Here is a 14,668-nt window from a genome sequence, read left to right as displayed (position 1 = left end):
GGTGTTAATTGCATCCTATTGTGCTCAATTGAGCCCAATAGGATGCAATTAACATCAATCGGGTGTCAATTGATCACAATTGATATCAATTGGGCTCAATTGCACTCAATTGTGTGATCGATTGTGTGTCAATTGATGTCAATTGAGCCTAATATGATACAATTGAGCTCAATTCACGCCCAATTGGATGTAAATTGAGTGTCAATTGAGCCGAATTAGACTCAATTGATAGCAATTGGGTGTTAATTGATATCAATTAACATAATTGAAGTCAATTAAGTCTAATTGACTTCAATTGGATAATTTGGGTGTCAATTGAGCTCAATTGGACGTAAATGACATCAATTGGGGGTCAATTAACATCAATTGAACCTTATTGACATCAATTGGGTGCCAATTAACATCAATTGGACTCAATTGACATCAGTTGGGTTTCAATTGAGCCAAATTGGATGCAACTGACATCAATTGGGTGTCAATTGATTATAACTGAGCTGAATTGGGCTCAATTGCACTTAATTGATATTAATTGGGTGTCAGTTAAACCTAATTCCATGCAATTGAGCTCAATTGACATCAATTCACATCAATTGATATTAATTAGGTATCAATTGATGTCAATTGAGCCTAATTCGATGCAATTGAGCTCAATTCACATCAGTTCACATCAATTGGGTGTCAATTGATGTCAATTGAGTAAAATTGAGTCTAATTGGGTGTCAATTGAGTCAAATTAAGTATAATTGGGTGTCAATTGATATCAATTGAGCCAAATTGAGTCTAATTGAGTCCAATTAGACTTAATTAAGCTAAATTGAGTCTAATTGGGTGTTAATTGATGTCAATTGAGTCAAATTGAGTCTAATTGGGTATCAATGGAGCCTAATTGACATCAATTGGGTGTCAATTGATGTCAATTGAGCCCAATTGAAGCTAATTGTGTATCAATTGACACACAATTGATGTCAATTGGGCTCAATTGACATCAATTGGATTCAATTGACACACAATTGATGTCACATGGGCTCAATTGACATCAATTAACACCTAATTGATGTCAATTAATATCAATTGGGTGTCAATTGATTATAATTGATGCTAAATTGAATGAATTGAGTCCAATTGACATCAATTAAGTCTAATTGGGTATTAATTGATCAATTGGGCTCAATTGATATCAATTGACACCCAATTGGACTCAATTGACATCAATTGGACTCAAAAGGGTGTTAACTGATGTTAATTGAGCCCAATTGACATCAATTGGGTGTTAATTGAGCTCAATTGGACACAATTAACAATAATTGGGTATGAATTGAACTCAATTGACATCAATCAGGTGTCAATTGAGCCTAATTGCATCCAATTGAACTCAATTGACATCAATTAGGCAAATTGCATCCAATTTAATTCAATTGACATCAATTAAGCCTAATTGCATCCAATTTAACCCAATTGGACTCAATTGAATCCAATTGGACTCAATTGACATCAGTTAGGTGTCAATTGAGCCTAATTGTATCTATTTGGACTTAATTGACATCAATTGGGTGTCAATTAAACCCAATTAGAGTCAATTGATATCAATTGGGTGTTTATTGATATTAATTGAGTTTAATTGATATCAATTGGGTGTTTATTGATGTCAATCGAGTCCAATTAGATGCAATTGGACTCAATTGGGTGTGAATTAGACTCAATTAATATCAATTGGACTCAATTGATATCAATTAGGTGTGAATTGATGTCAATTGAGCCCAATTCGATGCAATTGATATCACTTGGGTGTCAATTAGACTCAATCGGCACCCAATTGATGTCAATTGAGTCCAAGTGGATGTCAATTGATATCAATTGAGCCCAATTGATCAATTGACACCCAATTAGACTTAATTGATATCAATTTGACTCAATTAGGTATTAATTAATATCAATTAGACTCAATTGGATGCTAATTGATGTTAATTGAGCTCAATTAGACTCAATTGATATCAATTAGGTGCTAATTGAGTGTAATTGATGTCCATTAAGCCTAATTTAGCTTAATTGACATCAATTGGGTATCAATTGACTACAATTGATGTCAATTGAGCTCAATTGGCATCAATTGGGTGTTAATTAATGTCAATCGAGTCTAATTAATATCAATTAGGTATCAATTAAGCTAAATTGATATCAATTGGGTGTCAATTGAGCCCAATTCACATCAATTGGGTGTAAATTGAACCTAATTGGACTCAATTAACATCAATTAGGTGTGAATTGATGTCAATTGACCCCACTTGGATGCAATTGATATCAATTTGGTGTCAATTGGACTCAATTGGCACCCAATTGATGTCAATTGAGTCCACTTGGATGTCAATTGATATCAATTGAGCCCAATTGATCAATTGACACCCAATTAGACTTAATTGATATCAATTTGACTCAATTGGGTATTAATTGATGTCAATTGAACTCAATTGGATGTTAATTGATGTTAATTGAGTCTCAATTGACATCAATTGGGTGCCAATTGAGTACAATTGATGTCAATTAAGCCCAATTTGGCTCAATTAACATCAATTGGGTGTCAATTAACTACGATTGATGTCAATTGAGCTGAATTGACATTAATTGGGTGTTAATTGATGTCACTTGAGTCCAATTAGATGTAATTAGACTCAATTGGGTTTGAATTAGACTCAATTGATATCAATTGGGATGAGTTAATTGGGTGTCAATTGAGCCCAATTGACATCAATTGGGTGTGAATTGAACGTGATTGGACTCAATTGACATTAATTAGGTGTGAATTGATGTCAATTGAGCCCAATTGGATGCAATGGATATCAATTGGGTGTCACTTGGACTCAATTGGCACCCAATTGATGTCAATTGAGTCCAATTGGATGTCAATTGGTACCAATTGAGTCCAATTGATCAATTGACATCCAATTAGACTTAATTGATATCAATTTGACTCAATTAGGTATTAATTGATATCAATTAAACTTAATTGGGTATTAATTGATGTTAATTGAGTCTAATCGGACTCAATTGATATCAATTGGGTGCCAATTGAGTGCAATTAATATCAATTAAGCTCAATTCGACTCAATTGGCATCAATTGGGGTGTCAATTGACTACGGTTGATGTCAATTGAGCTCAATTGACATCAATTGGGTGTTAATTGATGTCAATTGAGTCCAATTAACATCAATTGGATGTCAATTGAGCCCAATTGACATCAATTGGGTGTGAATAACATTAATTAGGTGTGAATTGATGTCAATTAAGCCCAATTGGATGCAATTGATATCAATTGGGTGTCACTTGGACTCAATTGGCACCCAATTGATGTCAATTGAGTCCAATTGGATGTCAATTGATATCAGTTGAGTCGAATTGATTAATTGACACCCAATTATACTTAATTGATATCAATTTGACTCAATTGGGTATTAGTTGATGTCAATTGGACTCAATTGGGTGTTAATTGATGTTAATTGAGGACTCAATTGACATCAATTGGGTACTAATTGAGTGCAATTGGTGTCAATTCGGCACAATTGGCATCAATTGGATATCAATTGACTAGGATTGATGTCAATTGAGCTCAATTGACATCAATTGGGTGTTAATCGATGTCAATTGAGTCCAATTAAGCCCAGTTGTGTCCAATTGGGTGTCAATTGATTGAATCCAATTAAGTCCAATTAAGCCCAATTGAGTCCAATGGGGTGTCAATTGATGTCAATTGAGCCCAATCGATCAATTGACACCCAATTAGACTTAATTGATACCAATTGGACTCAATTGGATATTAATTGATGTCAATTAGACTCAATTGGAAGTATAATAAGATCTAATTGATGGTAATCGAGCTTAAGGTGATAAATTTAGAGATAACTTTTTTTGTACAAAGAATTTTAAACTTTTGACATCATAAATGAGTCCAGAAGGCCCAAAAATGGTAGGAATGACTGTGAACATGAATATATTTTGACCATTTTTTTAAAACTTTTTTTCCCGCCAAGAAAATGGAATTTCCCGGCGGGCCCGCCGGGAAAACAAAAAGCCCGGCGGGCTTCGGCAGGTTACCAGGTCACTGGTAACCTGCTATTTTGAGAACATGAAAACATGTGAACATGTGAATAACATGTTCACAAGTGTTATTAACAAAAAAAATCTTGTGATCATGTGAATATAAAATCCCTGCTTGCAGTCAACCTCTCCACAGGGGTGCAATCAACATACAACAAACAAATACAGAGAAATAGTGTAGTGCGTAGAGTCTTCCATGAAGTGGAAGTGAACGAAGTGCAAAGGAAAAATAGATTGGATTGTGAGGCCATTAAAGGAATTCGCAGTTTGCATAACATATGGGGCTTCTCAAACAACCACCTCTTGCTCAAAACAAGAAAACTTTCTTGTTTCTATAGTGCGTGCATCACAGGGGATCATGAAAATTATGAGGACATTACAATTGTGAAGACATAGGTGCGAGTTCAAGTTTCTCCTCTGCGTGAAGAGAGAGTCACAAACGATGATGCACCATTGATTGGAGAGGACTTCGATGACCTCACTGATGCTCTGGAAGAGGTGGATAACTTTGCAATCATCCGCCGCTGCCTCTAGGGAAAACGAGGAAGACGACCCATACTTTGTGTTGCAGTGTACCAAACCCAAGCACAAGATTGAGGAAGTATTTAACGATGATTGGGGCCAAACATTTGTCAATTGGGATGTAGTAGTTCGAGGTATTTGGTACCAAAAAACATCCAAGAGAGGCCACAATTACACTCTGTTACATAAGAGTAAGCCTACATTTGTATACTGTCATCATGTAAGAGCTATTAAGTTGGATTTGCAAGAAGTGCTTGGATGAAAGAAGGGCAAGACTGTGTTCAAAATGGATTTGGAATGCATAAGCACATCATGGGTTGTATTGGAGACTAAGGAAAAAGAATTCTACTTATCCTAAAAAATAGAAAATGTTTTTATGGCATTCATCTCTTACAAATGAAACATCGTGTGATTAGTGCGATACCAACAACCGCGCTAGTGATTACTTATCCAATACTACCACCGTGCTATGGTTATCATGCACAACCAACCACCACGCTGGTACCACTCTCATATCGTGTGATTTGTCTGCCGATACCAACCATCGCGCTGGTGATAACTTATCCAATACTACCACCGTGCTGTTTAAACCACCGCACTGGTGACCACTTATCATGTACTACCACCGTGCTGGTTAAGATCCCTAAAAAGAGAGACCAACCACTTCCTAGTACTACCACTACACTGGTTATGGTCCTAAATTAGCTTAATTAAATATCGCGTGATTTGTCTGCCGATACCAACCACCGCACTGGTGATAACTTATCCAATGCAGTGATAAATTAAATATCACTGCATTGGTGACTACCCACTATCCTAAATTAAATATCGTGTGATTTGTCTGCCGATACCAACCACCGCACTGGTGATAACTTATCCAATACTACCACCGTGCTAGTTAAACTACCGCGCTGGTGACCACTTATCCTATACTACCACCATGCTGGTTAGGATCCCTCTAAAAAGAGAGACCAACCACTTCCTAGTACTACCACCGCACTAGTGGTTGCGGTCCTAAATTAGCTTAATAAGAGAAAGTTGAAAGTTGTGATCTTGGGCCTTAATAAGGAAAAAGTTGAAACACGCGAGAGAGATAGAGATATGCGGAACCACACGGTGGTTGAAAAAGTACTTGAAAATATCACCAACATTGGTGATATTTTCAAGTACATAAGTGCAAAGCTATTATCCAGGTGTATCATTCATATCCACACTAGTTGAGCTAGATAAATGCAACATAGAGTGTATGTGTGTTTGACATTATACTTGAAAGAAAGAGTATTATGCATACGATTTCCCCCTCCTCCTTGTGTGTGGGGGGGATGGGCGTTTTGTTTGATGTCATTTGTTATAATACAAGGAACAGCCATCTGGTCACCATGATGCTGGGAATAATCTGCGCTGCTACAGACTGCTGGACGCAGTTTGTAATCCTCTATGGAGTTTTGGTAAGATTATTAATGTACTGCCGTCATCTATTGATCACTGGTAATAACTAATTGAGGTTTACGCTTTACTTAATGAGACGAGAGGTAAGAAACTAATGATGAGCAGCTTGATTTTAGGTTGCAATACATCCACTCAGTTACTAAATCGTTAGGAAGCTGAATAAATTAGTTCAGTTTTCTAATGATAGTGGGCGATGCAGTTTGCAGCCGAAAGCCAACTTAATGATGCAAGCATGCTCTTATCCGCCAGCTCGTCTGTAACTGCAATTGTTGGAGGTGCTCTGGGCACTATCTATGGGATACTGACTCGGAATTACTACACGACCGTATTTCCTCTTTCCACTTTACCTCCTTGATGATGCATGTACTTCTTAAAATTAATGTTGGCTGATTACTAAGGCTGGTGTTGTTTGTGTCGCCACACAGATACCTGATATACTTGCAGTTGTTGTTGGAATATGTTCCGTGGTACCAACGATGAGATCCAACATACATACATGAGATGCCAAGAGATCAATAATAACGATGCATTTAAATCTGCAAAAACATAGAATAATTATCGTTTTTCACCGTTTTTTTATTCTCCTTTTAAACTTAAATATGCTACTATGGACCAAAATATGCTCCTTTTTTAACTTAAATATGCTAATATGGAGCAAAATATGCATGTAAGGCGATGCCCCTAAAGAAGTACCGTTCTAAGGCTTTGTGGGCTTGATATGATATCTATTATCCATTCAAACATGCCTTAGTGAAGAGATCTGGTTGAAAGATTATGTGCATTTCACCATCATTAAGTGGTAAGTGAACCTAAAACTCGTTTACAAGATTGATTAACATACCTTCAAGTGTTTTTGGTTGGGCAAGCTATTAATAATCCTGTCTCCTTGAACTCGTAAATGTATCTTTCGTAACTTAATGAAGTCGTAGAGTATCTCCAATTTTTGATAGTAATTGAGTATCTGCAATGTAATGCTAATAGGGATGAATGGATGGGTTGGGGTCATGAGTTGCCTTCTGCCAAGATCACATATAGCTTGATTATAAGCTTCAAATGACAAGACATTATAGTGCTCAGGCTGATCCATCAAACTATGTAAAGTAAACTTTTTAGACATACTCTTAAGATTACAACAAATATGCAATGTCCGTGGGGTTGTAGCAGATTTGGAGATTGATATACTGGACTACTCTCTAGATTTTGAGATTGATATTATATGCTACCTGCTCCTCCTCAAGGAACTTTTGGTGGTTCCCTATATAGTGAACTTCACCTTATATAGGAAATTTTGAGAGATTTCCTAGTGATGTAGATGGAAATTTCCTATATATAAAACTAGGTAATCTTATTCCCCATCTCCATATCTAGGAAATATAGGCTAATATCTAGGTAATTCAATTTTCTATATAGGAAATATGGACCAATATCTAGGAAATTCAATTTCCTATATAGAGAATATGGGCCAATATCTAGGCAATTCAATTTCCTATCTAGGTAGTTCAATTTTCTATATAGGAAATATGGGCCAGTATCCAGGTAATTCAATTTCCTATATAGAGAATGAACAAGAAGTGTGGGCCAGTATCTAGGTAATTCAATTTCCTATATAGAGAATGAACAAGAAATATGGGCTATTATCTAGGTAATTAAGTTTCCTATATAAAGAATGGATTACCTATGTGAAGAATTGAACCACAAATGATGAATTGGTTATTAAAAAATTTATTGTGAAACTTTTATACTTAATATTCATACATCAATATTATTAGAAATTGAATTCTCCCTCCCTCTCTCTCTCTCTCTCTCTCTCTCTCTCTCTCTCTCACACACACACACACACACACACACACAAAACTCAATACAGTATACGCTCATCTTATACCAAAAAGTAAGAGAATGATTTTACCAATCCTAGTGTGACTTATATTAGGCTTGCACTAAGTTAAAATATATGCAAAGAGGACAAAAGATCTGTGTTTATATTGCAAAATGATGGGAAAGCACCTTGATCATTATGAATGTGGCTTAGTTTCAAAAGGAGAGCAAGTTTTGCACAAGTTTGGAGTTCAAAACGATAAGCAAATGAACCTACAAGCATAGGAATGGTGAGAAAGAGTGAGTGTTTTGATAGAAGCTACCTACATAGCTTTCAAAGGTTACTTTGAAGATGTATGTAGATTATAATTTTAAAGGATTTATGTTATATTGTAGATGCTACCTACATAGCTTTTAAAGAATAGTTTAGAGATGTATGTAACTTGTTTTAAAGGGTAACTTGTTTTAAAGGGTTTATGTTATATGCAAAAAAGTTCCTTTGAGTTCATAAATTCTATAGAACCCCTTCCTCTAAGTATTAGCTAAAATTGTATGCAAGGATTGAGAGTTGATTAGCAAATCGAGTAAGCACAAGATTCAAAAACCATGAGCTGCATATTAAGATTAATGAGAATCCAATTTGTTCTTACACATTGCTAGCACTTGCTAATTTTTTTGGGGATCCAATGTTATCTTATGAGTGTGTTAATCCCATTTTGGATTAACAAGTATGCTCCTCCAATTGAGGACATTAATAAGTGTCATGAAAAGGCACTATAAAAGTTGTACATTATGAGATATTGGCCACCCACGGCCTAGTTAAGTAAGTTTTGGGCATCCAAGTGTGAATAAGGGCCAAATGTATATAAGGAATTTTCTCATATGAAAAGACACAATCCCCCTTTGTGGTGTTGAGAGCTCTTCTTTGTATCTTGAGAGAGATTGAGAGAGAGCATTCTAGCATTTGTGCCTCTTCTATGCTTGTATGATATGACTCATGTTTGTGTGGAAGAGTGAGAGAGAATGATTGCCTTATGCGACGGTGTGAGCGACTCTACGGTGACAGCATAGAGGTGGATCTTGGAGGTTTGAAGTCAGTGAGCTTGGAGCTTGGAGGTTTGGAGGACTCAAGTTTGAAACATTGGTAAGTGCCCTACGCCAGTTGTGTTCTATTGCTCATCCTTAGGTGAGTTAGAAATGCAAGCAAGAGTGGGCTATGGTGGATCAAACACAAGAATCAACATAATTAGCAAGTAGTAAGTAGATGATTAAGATGATATTAGTGAACAATTAATCTAATAGGATAATGCAAGCATGGATACTCAAAAACCAGCAATTTCTCATTAGGCCAATGCCTCAATTTATAAGTTTTACATCCACAAGATGCCAAGCATCTAATCCCACTGATTTCTCCTTGATTTGTGCCACCTCCCCTATATCTGGGGGCACCTTTTCCTAGAATCTTTCCACACCCCTATATTCACTCATGCTACCCTTGATTCCCTCATAAATAGATTCCTCTTACCTTTTCATTGTTACCCGCTTAATTACAAACTCCATTTTACAATCTCTTACTAAGGGTTTATTCCCGCACACACCCATTCACTTGCATATTTCAACACCTCCCCTCAAGTGTGAATAACTCTAGCACACTTGGACCCTATACCAAGTTTCCCTCTTACTTGGTAGCCCAGGATCAGTGCAATTTATAGGTTTTATATCCACAAGATGCCAAGCATCTAATCCCACTGATTTCTCCTTGATTTGTGCCACCTCCCCTATATCTGGGGGCACCTTTTCCTAGAATCTTTCCACACCCCTATATATTCACTAATGCTACCCTTGATTCTCTCATCAGTAGTAGATTCCCCTCACCTTTTTACTGCTACCCACTTAATTACAAACTCCCTTTTAGAGTCTCTTGCTAAGGACTTGTTCCTGCACACACCCATTCACTTGCATATTTTAACAAGGTGAATGCATTGAGTTCCCTCTTGGAGGTGTCCATTACATAAGATTTTGCCATTGCATTCTAGTAGTGCATTGTGTAGGAAATGAATGGATAAGATTTGTGTGGAAGTAAAAAATCGTGTGAAATTGATGGTGTTTGTTGTGTATATGTGTGGTAGAGTGGTCTTAGAACATAGTTTCACTGTTTTTTCTAGTTAATTTTGATATTTGCATCACCGAAAGCATCAACATGAATGAGCAGATTGGTGTTCTGTTTTTCTTCTTTTTTAAAATTTCATAAAAATCTAAAAAATAAGGAGCCATTGACTGTGCCTTTAACTTGTATTCCACTCCTTAGATGTGGCACAATCAATTTGGGAACTGTTGGATAAATATTTTGCACCCAGAATCACATTAGTTGACGCGGGAAGTTTCCACGTGAAATTGCAGAAAAATGTTCATGTCGTGAACCGTTTTCTGCAACTTCACACCGTGAAACGCTCCCGACATCAGCGTCGTGTGGTTAACATCACAATTCATGGGATTACCTTACCAAAAATAGGTAACCTTATCCTGATGCCACGAGGTCTAACAAAATTAAGAATCGTGAAAGTACAGAAAATTGTTCACGATGTGAACTATTTCAGAACTCTTCATCACGACATGAACTATTTTTGTTCATGACATGAACCATTTTAGAAACTTTCACGGCATGAATCATTTTTTGTTCCGATGTGAACCCATTATTTTTCACAACATGAAACCTCATCTTTTCATGATGTTAACTTTTTCCTGCAATCTCATGACTTAATCAAATCCAACTCGTGAGCTTGGTATAGTCGGGTTAAGGCTAAGGAAGTCTTGAAAAGATTGACACCCATAACAAGGTAACGAGGAGTTCTGATTCCAAGAACAAAATTTTTTAAACACGCGAAAGTGCAAAAAATCGTTCATGATGTGAACTATTTTCTGACACTTCATGCCGTGAACTATGCTCTACAATCTCACGGCCTCAGAAACAGATCGGCAAAATCTAATCAAAACTTAATTTGGGACATCAAAGTAGCTTATCAAATCATACATACATGCACTTAAGATCTGGAAAGCTCATCAGAGACGATCTTACATCTAACGATAGTGCATCAAATCACCCAGGAACTTCCTATCAAAAAAGTGTGGGTTCAGGTCACTCAGTAATAAAGCACTCACTTAAGTGTCTTAAGGAACCTAGCCACTGTTGAAACTAGTAGTGAAAGAGTCCATGGAAGAAGGGCTAAGGTACTCTAGGTTTGGGGAAGAGGAGAAACCACCCTCCCCAACTAGATCCAGTGGTATCATTGATATCGCCGAGGGATTTTTTGGTCTCCAAAAACCAGTCATGAAGAAGAAGCACAATCTCTGGGCATGGGTCCATCAACCAGCACTAGACTTAGTCCAAGGCAAGAAGTGCCCATCCAAACGTGAAATTCAAGGTTGTGAAACACCGGCACCCCCCGAATGAAACGGGACATGGAAAGTGCGGCTTGGACGGGTCAAGTATTCTTTTCCACCTCAGAGGAAGTAGAGTTAGATGATCTAAAAAGGATCGAGGTGGAATGACAGCTACGAGAGTTGAGCTTAATAAGGAACCAAGAGCTCGATACTCGAAGGGCAAGAGCTGAACAAAAGGAGATGGGAGGCTCAAACCTACTCCAATCATAGGGTAAGGAGCTGGAGATAGTCATGGGAAGAAGTGAGGGAGAATATCCAAACTTAGAACCCATAAATGAAGAGCCTAGAGCTAAGGAAGGGTTTGTAACCCTAGAAGAAGAGGATAATCTAGCAAGAGCAACGGGTGAAGTGGAGGATTGTCTGTACACACCAAAAAAGACATTAAGCAATCATCCTACGTTCCTACAAAACATGGAACTTTTAATTCTGCAAAGGCGTATAGAGGCTTCTAATGATGAGCCACTCCAAGGTGCAGTGGTGGCAGGACCATCCCATGGATCGGAGATACCTAGAAGAGCCAACACACAGGAAGAGGATTAGGTCTAGGTAGGGGGGAGCAATTCCTCACAGACCAAGGGTAGATCCAACCATTGACACCTTAATACAACAACAAGGACAGATTTATTGAATATGGCTGCAGAAATGGGTTGAGGAATGGTCAGGAAACTAGGCACTGCTCTAGAATCCTGACCCTCCTAGATGAAGCCACACATCATTTCCAAACTCGTCCAAAAATTCTCTAGGGACGGAGATCCTATCCAACATGTAGAGATTTTTGAATCCACATGCGAAACCTTCGGGCCTGTCAGTGATGTGACAATGATTCATGCTTTCTCACTGACCCTGGAAGGGAAAGCGCATCAGTGGTTCCGAACCCTCAAACCTGAGGATAAGGTTAACTTCACACAACTCAAGAATGTGTTTGTGCCCAACTTTGCCAAAAGTGGTGACAGATGGAGCCTTGTGGCACAGCTGCACAATATCAAACAAAAGGAAATGGAATTGAAGAGACTATGTGTCTTGACTTAAGCACTTAAATTCAAGGTGCAAACTACAGGAGAGGTTATCAGTTATTGCCTTGCTTCCGAAGAGGGGTTAGAGACCACAAGATGCATGATTATCTTGTACTAGCCGAGACCAGTCACTCTAGATGCATGTTGCAAACTGGCAATTAAATATGAAGATAATATGCTTGACTTGCCGCAGTCGGAAGATGTCAGAATATCTTCAGCGACTTCGTGTGTTTCGAGTCACCAACAAGAGATTGAAACTCGGAGCAAGCAAGTCAGAAACATGAATATGGACGAGCTCAATAATGCAATACTAGAGAAATTGAAGGTAAAGGAGGGAAGAGAAACATCTGTGCATGGGCATAACCATCTTTAACCCCCGGAGGGAATTGGTGTGGTGCTCTATGTGCAGATTGAATCACACTACCACCAAATGTCCACAATTAAGAGCAAGGCCATTGCTCTATTGTGCACACTGTGTAAAATTAGAGAATCATGACACTTCAATGTGCAGATATCTAAGGTTCCAAACTATTGCACAACTGCTGGCACCTAGAGCTCCCTTGGCTTTACCAGCGCACCACTTGGACAAATCATTGCAGCCTCCTGCAAGACAACCCAACTTTTCTTATTTACCTAGGGGGATGTTCCGGGTACAAGACACTTCACCTCTAACACCACTTGTTCTACCACCACAACCACCACAGGCTAAAATCAATCAAGTATTGATTGAAGAGCCATTTGAAGATATTGATATGGTACGTGAAGTAGAACTTAGTGGAGAGTACTATAAAGAAGCTGTAGAGGTCACACCAGAATTCTATGTTCTACAGAATAACACTTTAGTACCTGTGTTTCAAACCACGGTACAATGGAAGGGTAAGGACATGAACTCAAACAGGAGGAGAGGACCGCTACAATGTTTTGGCTACGGAGGGCTGCATCAAATTGCTGAGTGCCCAAACAAGAATGTGGTTAATACACACACCAACCCCAACAAGTGACTGCTTCGCCCAATGACATGCTAGTACTTACTTGTACTAAATGTGGTATTGAGCATTTGATCAAGGATTGTCCATATCATGCAAGTGGTTTGGCTTTCACTTTCTAAATCAGGCCACCATCCAAAGAACCATGCGTGTACAGCCTGGAAATATCACATCACTCAATGTCCTAACATGAGCCTTGGGAGACAAGGGGAAGAACCGAGTAAATGCGACCATTTCCAAAACTAGCCTAAAAGTGGGTAAGGGTGGCACAAGGGTCACAATCCAACATGGATCCAAAGAAGATACGATCGACACCCGGATCCACCTTATCAAGAGAAGAAGAGGATCAAGGGATCAACCACAAAGAGCCGAACCTAGAGGAGCAAAGGGAGTGACCATCAACTCCTAAAAGAGTCGATGAGTACCCCAATGCCAATGAGGAGATAAGAAATCTCGAAGACGCTAGGGCCTTAGTAGAAGAATGTCAACAGCTTCATGAAGCCAAGTTAATAGCTAACCGGGTCAGGGATACAATGTATCCATGAAACAAGCCAACAAGGGAAAGGGAATTCGTCGTACCTACTCCAATTCTAGAAGAAACAGAAGAGGGATCTCAAGCAAACACAATGTCCAGAATGTTTGAGGAAAATGCGTCGGGTGAGTCCATCCATTCCTTCCCTATGGATGAATACGAGACACACACTTGGGGAGAACCCTCAATCACTAGAGAACCTAGAGACATAGGAAGTCTCGCAAATGTACTATCCATGCCTGTGTGCAAATGCCATTGGGGCAATTGTTACGCAGTTCACCAACCCTACGGACATACATAAAGGAATGGGTAGAAGGTGGACTAAAACTAGCTGATACTATAAAGGAGGTTCTGCCACCTCTGGCAAAAAAGAACCCTAAGACACACAGGGAAAACCCAAGTCATTAAGATACCAGTTAATCAACTGGGACATTATTACAAAAGCGACGACACAAATGCTACAATCTTGATTCATCATGGCGAGCAGTGGCTATCCTGGATGGTGGGGCATGGGTCAGCATCATCACAAAACATTGTTGGTGGGAGAACTGGGAAAAACCCAATCTAAAAAGGGAAATTCTAATCGTTAAAATGGCTGATGGAAGAACTTCAAGACCCATTGGACTTTTGGAGAACGTGAAACTCAAACTCTTTACGTTTCGCTCCCATCATACATTTGTGGTAATAAACTTCCTGCGCCAACCTAGCTCATATGACATAATATTGGGGAGATCCTTCATGAGGGAATGCAAATTGGTGCATGATTGGACATTAGATCACGTGTATGTGCATAGGGATTTGAAAATTTTAAAGATAGATC

The 14,668-nt window shown here is 38.5% G+C and overlaps 1 long non-coding RNA gene across 2 annotated transcripts in view; it reads right to left on the bottom strand.

Moving 5' to 3' along the window:
- LOC147616979 (uncharacterized) overlaps positions 1 to 14,668 on the bottom strand; it is a 129,517-nt gene that overhangs the window by 96,478 nt on the left and 18,371 nt on the right. The window contains exons 2-3 of one of the 2 annotated variants that reach the window (XR_015262317.1): positions 6,903 to 7,022; positions 6,491 to 6,597 (exon numbers count right to left, since the gene is read on the bottom strand). The exons of the other annotated variant lie outside the window; for it this stretch is intronic. This is a non-coding gene — a long non-coding RNA (uncharacterized LOC147616979). The remainder of the gene's footprint in view (positions 1 to 6,490; positions 6,598 to 6,902; positions 7,023 to 14,668) is intronic. 2 annotated transcript variants of the gene reach the window in all.

The sequence above is a fragment of the Cibotium barometz genome, chromosome 37, assembly GCF_041138505.1.
Source record: "Cibotium barometz isolate CiBa-2024 chromosome 37, ASM4113850v1, whole genome shotgun sequence".
NCBI classification, from domain to species: Eukaryota; Viridiplantae; Streptophyta; class Polypodiopsida; order Cyatheales; family Cibotiaceae; genus Cibotium; species Cibotium barometz.
The sequence above is the reverse complement of the archived record's forward strand: the minus strand, read 5'-3'. Positions and strand labels throughout refer to the sequence as shown.